General features: G+C 46.1%; 1 protein-coding gene across 2 annotated transcripts in view; it reads right to left on the reverse strand.

The window, feature by feature from the left end:
* GNG12 (G protein subunit gamma 12) overlaps positions 1 to 636 on the reverse strand; it is a 134,376-nt gene extending 133,740 nt beyond the window's left edge. Inside the window, exon 1 of one of the 2 annotated variants that reach the window (XM_058657905.1) lies at positions 522 to 636. The gene's annotated coding sequence lies outside the window, so the exon portion shown is untranslated. The remainder of the gene's footprint in view (positions 1 to 521) is intronic. The other variant, XM_058657919.1, reaches the window with a different exon arrangement.
* Between the last annotated feature and the right edge of the window lie 6,373 nt (positions 637 to 7,009).

The raw sequence follows: 7,009 nt of genomic DNA on the forward strand, positions 1-7,009 counted from the left end.
GCCCGCTAGTCCCCAGAGAACCATGGAAAGTAGGGAAAGAGGGGCGTGGCGTCCCCGTCGTCGCCCGCCTGCCCTCCTCCAAACCCGGGCACCCAAGGATTGGGAATAGTGGACTGGAGAGACCTCCCAACAGGCTCGGGGTTCAAGACCGAGAACCAGAGAGAGAGCAGACGCGCGAGGGAAAACTTCGCCTCCAGCTCCGGCTCGCAACCCGGAGCCGCGTCCCTGGCCGGAGCCCTCGGCCTTGGCTTCCCGCGCCCTCCGGTGACCGCCCGTCGGGGGCGCGCGCCCCGTCTCAGGCTCCGGATCTCGGCGTTCCTCACCTTCCCTCCTCCACCCCTTTCAGCGCCCAGTTCCCCGACAGTCCCCGCCCTCTGGGACACTCTTCCTCCCTCCTCCCTCCTTTCTTCCTTCCTTTCCTCCCTCCATCTCGCTTCCCGGCACCCGGGACTCGAAGGCGGCCGCCGCCCCACGCTGCGCCCCTTGAGTCGGCGGGCACCCGGTTCCCCGAGCGCGCGCACCCGTCGCCTGGAGCTCACTCGCCTGCCACTGCGCTGCCCCCACCGCCGCCGCTGCCACCGGGGACTCGGTCTCTAAGGGTTCTTGGAGACGGCTCCGACCTCTCCTCCTCCTCCTCTTCCACCTCCTCCTCCTCTCGCTCCTCAGGCGCCGGCTCCGCCTTGCTCGGGTAGGCGGGGCGGGCAGTCCGACGGGCGGGGCGGCGCGGCCCGGACTTCTTCCTCCACCGCGGGCCCTCCTCCGGCCCAGACGCCCCAGCTGCTCCACGCAGCAGCGCCCTGGCCCCGCCGAGCCTTCGCTGAAGGGACGACGGATTGGGAGCCGGCGGGGCTCTGCCCAGGCCTGGCCGCCTTTGGCCTTCGTCCCTTCCCTGAATTCTCGCGGCGGGACTGGAGTTCAGGATTCGTGGGTTCCCGGCCCAGCCCCACTGGCCTCTCAGTTCCCTTCGCGTGCGAGCGCCTCGCCAGCCCTATGCCAGCCGTCCCCTGGGCCGCGAAGATGAGCACTGCCAAACCCCTGCACAAAGTTAGGCTCTGCTCCAGAAATTTCTAAGGGAAACAGTGTCGGTAACATTTAAAGAGCCTGGGGCCGCGGAGAGATTTCATTTTCCAAAAAGTGGAGGTAAAAGCAGATCATTACACTTGGTGTGTGTTTGACCCCTTACTCCCTTTCTTCAGCTTGCCGTGAAGTTTGTTTTCCAGTGTCCAGAACTTGGCAGAGTAATGATTTCATTGGGTTTTGTCTTTCTCTTCTAGATGGATTCTGGGCTAGGTAGGTTGGAGAGCTGCTTTTACTAAAATAGACTTGAGCATGGGCTGTGTGCCTGTCCAGGTGCTAAAGCAAAGGATGGAAATAAAAATCAGACAGGGGGCTTATTCTCAATGGAAATAGCCGTTAGCAGATTTCTGGAATATCCCCAGCTGCTTTCTTGTTTGACCAGGTGAAGATAAAAGCAAAGGTGAGGCCAGAGTAGGTGCCGTAGAACCACTGGGAGTAGTGGCCATATTTGAAGTGGAGTCTGTGTCGAGGTTTGCCAGCTGTGGAGAAGGGGATTACAGACATCTGTCCATCACCCATGTGTCAGCCTCAGAGAAATCATTTGGGCAGGATGCAAAAAGGATGGCACAGTAGAAAGAGTGTGTGTTTGGGTGCCTTGCCCCGCTAGTGTGGGCTTAGCAACCTGTGGGTGGCAGTGGTTGCTTCCCTGCGAGCCACAGCCTGCCCAAGAAGTCCTTCACTTCCTGCTCTGTAGGACATTAGGAAACATCTGATTCACAGACACAATTCAAAGGGTGCATCATAAGCAACATAGCCTGAAACCAACAGACTTGTTGCACATGGTTTGTACCTGTCTGCCACAGATTTTTTATTTGACTCCTATAGCCATACCACTGATTTCCCTTTATGGGGCACTTTATAGTTTATTAGATGCTTTCATGCACTTACTCTTTCCTTCTCGCATTCATCTCTTGCAAAAACCTGGGAATCAAGGCAACAAGAACATAAAGTAGCTTGCTGAAGGCTTTCCGGTTCAGTGCTGTTCAAGGTGTGCTCTGTTGGGAACTGGTATCTACTTGCCATGAGATGAGCAGAAAAATGGCAGTGAGCGTGTAGAGACCTTTACAGCAATCTGACACAGTAATTCTTTGCCTGTTGAGCCTAATGATTAAAAATGTGGCCTTGAATTTTGTATGTCTGGTCTTATTTTATTATCTTTGTTATCCACTGTATCAAGTTTTTATAAGGCATCAGCTTGCAACAGCACTGATCAAGTTAGTAGCACAGCAGGAATAACCAGAGCCAACCTTTAACTGACACTTCCTACGTGACATATGTTGCTTTAAGAGCGTCACATATATTCACTCTTCTAATCCTGCTACCAGCAGCCAGAATGCAAACCAGAGGGTCTGCTTTCCCAATGACCCAGAGGGCGGTGTGCTTTCAACTCTAGTGAAAATTCCCAAACTTCAGTGACTCACATTCCATCTTCATAGCACTGGACCTCCTACTTTTTGTTTGTATTCTTGACTGTCTCCAATTCTTTCACTGCTAATTAGAGCAACTCCAGGGTGGTCCACAGTGTCTACAGATGTCAAGGAACTTTGCTTGCTACCACTTTTTTTTTTTTAACATTATTTTATTGGAAAGATCAAATTACAGAGTGAGAAGAAGAGAAAGAGATCTTCCATTTATTGATTCACTCCCCAAATGTTCACAATAGCCAGGGCTGGACCACATGAAGCCAGGGACTTCAGCTAGGTCTCCCACATGGGTGGCAGGGGCCCAAACACTTAGGCCATCTTTCACTGCTTTTTCCAGGCCATTAACATGGAACTGGATTGGAGTGGACCAGTAGGGAATTGAACAAGTACCTAAATGGGATGCTTATGACACAGGTGGTAGTTTAACCACTTGGCTACAACATCAGCCCCTACTGGCACATTTTTCCTAGGCTTGCTTTCTTTTTCTGGTTCTACTTCCCATTCCTCTACCAAGCTTTCCCTGGTAATTGAGTCCTATAACTGGTTTTCTGAAACCCAATGTAGAATTAAAAGCTTAATCAGCGATTAAGAATTTCAGAATAACAGTATTGGAGTATTAAAGCAAGCATAGGGTTGCATTTGCACAGATGTATCTTTAGCTAGCACATTGATGTGGCTGCTCTGGACTCTAATGGATTCTGTTCTCTGGAAGTCGCATCTAAGGGTCTATTTTTGGAGAATCCCAAGATAGAATAATAATTGTTAGAGTGGCAAGTTTACCCAGTACTCCTCAACCAACTGTGACTTGCTGATGGTTAGTATGCCACACTCTGGGAAGTTTACCTTGTAGCTGAGTTAAACTCAGTTGGGCATATAGAGTTTTAGCCTCAGAAAAAAGATGTATTATTTGGGAACAGTTTGGATTGAGACGATGGGTTAGGAAACATGGGTTTAAGTTCTGATTCTGCCACTTAGCGATATGCACAAGTTTGGGTGCTTACATTGGTTCCCTGGAATCATATCACTCATGAAAAAGGATTATTGGTGAGTGATTGAAGACACACCTGTAAGGGAGAACTCTCAGAATCAGGAGTTCTTAAAGGATAGATGAGCCAGTAGCCTGGTTGGGGACTGAAGTTGGGTGGCTCTTTAGAGTCAGCCCAGATGGAGTCCAGGCTGTTGGGTCTTGTACCTGTGTATCCTACCTGACAAGGAAATGGTTGAAATTTGCAAACTTGTTCCCTAGGGCAATGACCAGTGATGGACACAGCTGGGAGTATTCAGGGACCTTATTCAGAGCTGCTCTGAATAGATGTGTCACCCTCCATGGGGCATTTGGAAGAAGTACCACAATTTTCATTATAGGCAGATTATCTCTGAGATCTCCCTTAGGCTTACAGTTGATCATAAAAGGAATACTCAGCCCAATCCAGGAAGATATGATCTCAGCTTCCATGTGCATGGGGGCAGGTATTGGGTGTACTTTACCTCCTGATACTATAAGCCTTTTTAATTTCCCTTTGGGGGGGGGTAAGATTTATTTACTTATTCAAAAGGCAGAGTGTGTGTGTGAGAGAGGTCTTCCATTTTTTGGTTTACTCTGCAAATGATTACAATAACCAGGACTGGGCCAGGCTGAAGCCAGGAGTCCATAATGCCATGCACATCTTCTACATGGCTGCGGTAGATGGAAACAGGGCCTTAGATACTTGGACCATCATCTGAAACCTTCTTAGGCGTATGAACAGGAAGTCGAGTTAGAAGCAGAGTAGCTAGAACTAAAAATGACATCCCAAGCATCAGCTTAACCTTATGTGCCACAAAATCTACTCTAAAAATGCTTCTGTTTTTCTTTCTCCAGACCTTTTATGTAGCAGGGTTTTAAAAACATTTTTTTATTTTTACTGGAATGTCAGGTTTACAGAGAGAAGGAGACACAGAGGGAAAGATCTTCTATCCATCAGTTTACTCCCCAAAGGGTTGCAATGGCCAAGCTGCTTCTGGGTATCCCATTCGGATGCAGGGTCCCAGCCTTTCTGTCACTCTTTGCAGAAGTTGTCTTGGAGGACCCAAATTGAAAATTGAGTGTGAGGGACTATGTCTTTGGACTTTTTGAAACTTCTTTTGATACACGGACACTCAAAACAAACAGTTTGCCCATAGAACAGTGGCAGTAGAGAAAAATTCATTCACAAGAGGTCTTTGGTAATAAATCCTGGCTTAGCCACCCACAAGCTGTATGAATTTGAGATAATTATTTAGTCTTCCTAGGTTTCTGTCTGCCATCTTCAACATAAAGGAATTGTAGAATAGTCTCTGAAGTCCTAATTCTATGGGACTTACATTTTATAAAAATACGGCTTTCTGTAGTCTGTAAACCCTTATGAATCAGGCGTAAGAGATGTTTTTATAAGTGAAGACAGCCCACTTTTAAAATTAATTTATACATGGCTCTACTGTCAACTTATGTTCAGTGATCAATAACAACACTGTAACTAATGGGTAGTTAATGCATCAAAGGGAGATGGAGAATGATAAGAAAATAATAAGGCATATCACTTTGTCTCTGGGTTACCAGCTGTCCATAGACTTCAGAAAAGTTTTATGGGCATCAGCTTTACTCCCTAGCAATCGTATTTGTCCTATTGCACATGGTCACACTCTGTATGAACCTGCCCCAGAAGTTACAGAGAGCCACATCCTTTTGAGGAGGTTTTCTGGAGAAGTGTCTCATGAACTGGTTTTTCTGCTCCGTCAGAGGCTGCCATATTCCTATAGAGAAGTTAGGGCTGGGAGAAGCACCCAAGTGTCGGAAATCCCCAAGTGACCTGTTGAGACATGTATTGCAACAGGTAGGAACTGTGACCAAAATTGTGGCTATAGATCAGAAAGAAATTCAACACAGTGCCATCCTACAGTGGATGGAAGCCTTCGGAGACCTGAGTTGGAGGGTAGAAGCATTGGCTCTGCTTGATGATCATTATAGAGCTTTTTACTTTATTGTTGATGGGCTCCCTAGCTCTGCACAGTGAAAGAGATCAAACATAGATAACTCAAAAGTTGATAAACTTCCCATCATTGAAGAATTCAACCACAGATCTATGAGGAGACTGAGGTGTAGAGAATTACAGGGAAGGAACCCAAATGTCCATTAGGAGAGATATAGCACTTCCGTCCAACATACTTCAAATAAAATATATATATATATATATATATATATATATATATATATATATATATATGGATCTAAATATAGTCACATGAAAAGATGCCCTGGATGTATTTTTTGAGCCTGGAAAACAGGTTGCAGAACTGCATGTCTAGTATTCCTGTTCATGCTTCATGTTTTTAAAAGCACACACATACCTAACATGAATCTCTATATAACCTCATGGTGATTGGCAAAATATTGGCAAAGACTTTCTTGTGGTGGTGGGTTTTTAGGTAATCTGCTTTTTAAAATGATGTGTTATTTATATTTTTTACAATGAAAAATCAGCTTTTCTAAAAAAATTATGTGTCTTTTTTCAAATGATAAATGTATCTTTTTCATTTTACACAGTAAAAAAAAGGGGGATTGTAAAGAGCTCGAGTTGATGAACTAAGAGCTGGGGACCAAAGGACCACCTGCTCTTGTAAATAAGGTCTTAGAGAAACACAGCCATACCTACTCCTTTTCTATTGTGTGTGGCCACATTTGCTTTCAATGGCCAGAGAACTTAAAGCTTATATGGACTAAAATGTTTATCTGCTATGGCTGGACAAAATGTGTGGCACTCTTGTCTAGAAAATCTCCTCAGTGGACAAATGGCAACCTAGGTTTTTACCAGTTTTCCAGACTTACATTTTTTACAGTTTTTCTGAACTTACTTTTTTTTTTTTAAGATGGCATGTATATTTTAAAGTACCTCAGAGTAGTTGATGATGACAACAAAATGCTAATGCTGGTGTTTGGGTAACTAAGGAGGTTATGTCCTCCTTCCTCCTCCCTTTTGCTGTCTTCTTTCTCCTCTTCATGATTTTCCTCTTCCTTTCTTTCTAAGGAGATAAGTTTACCATATTGTGTTCCACAGTTGGCTTCCAGATGCTGCTGTGCTTGACAGAGGTCCAAAAGACAGTCGAGTTTCCTTCTTCTGGCCTGAATGTCTATAAGACAGAATAAATGAAGATGTCCTAAACAGAATTAAAGTATTCTGGGAAAAATCAGGTGAAGTCTTCAAGAACAGACCAAGACCTGAAAGGAGAAAGCCAAGGAAGATGAGGGGAGGGAGAAGGAGAGAAGAGACAGGGCGAGTGTCAGCCCCAGAGGGTGTCCCAGGCAACTTGCCTCTCCTCCCAAGCCTCCATCACACCCTCCCCAAGGGCCCACTTAGCCTCGAGATGTGCATGGAAGTTTATAATTTTTTTCCTTTGCAGGAGTGGCACCCAGCATCCAAATTCCCTCTTGGAGAACCACACAAACAAGGGTAACTAATGCCAGTCTGAGCGGTGCCAGGACCTCTGCTCTT

This window comes from Ochotona princeps, chromosome 2 (genome assembly GCF_030435755.1).
Source record: "Ochotona princeps isolate mOchPri1 chromosome 2, mOchPri1.hap1, whole genome shotgun sequence".
Lineage (NCBI taxonomy): Eukaryota > Metazoa > Chordata > Mammalia > Lagomorpha > Ochotonidae > Ochotona > Ochotona princeps.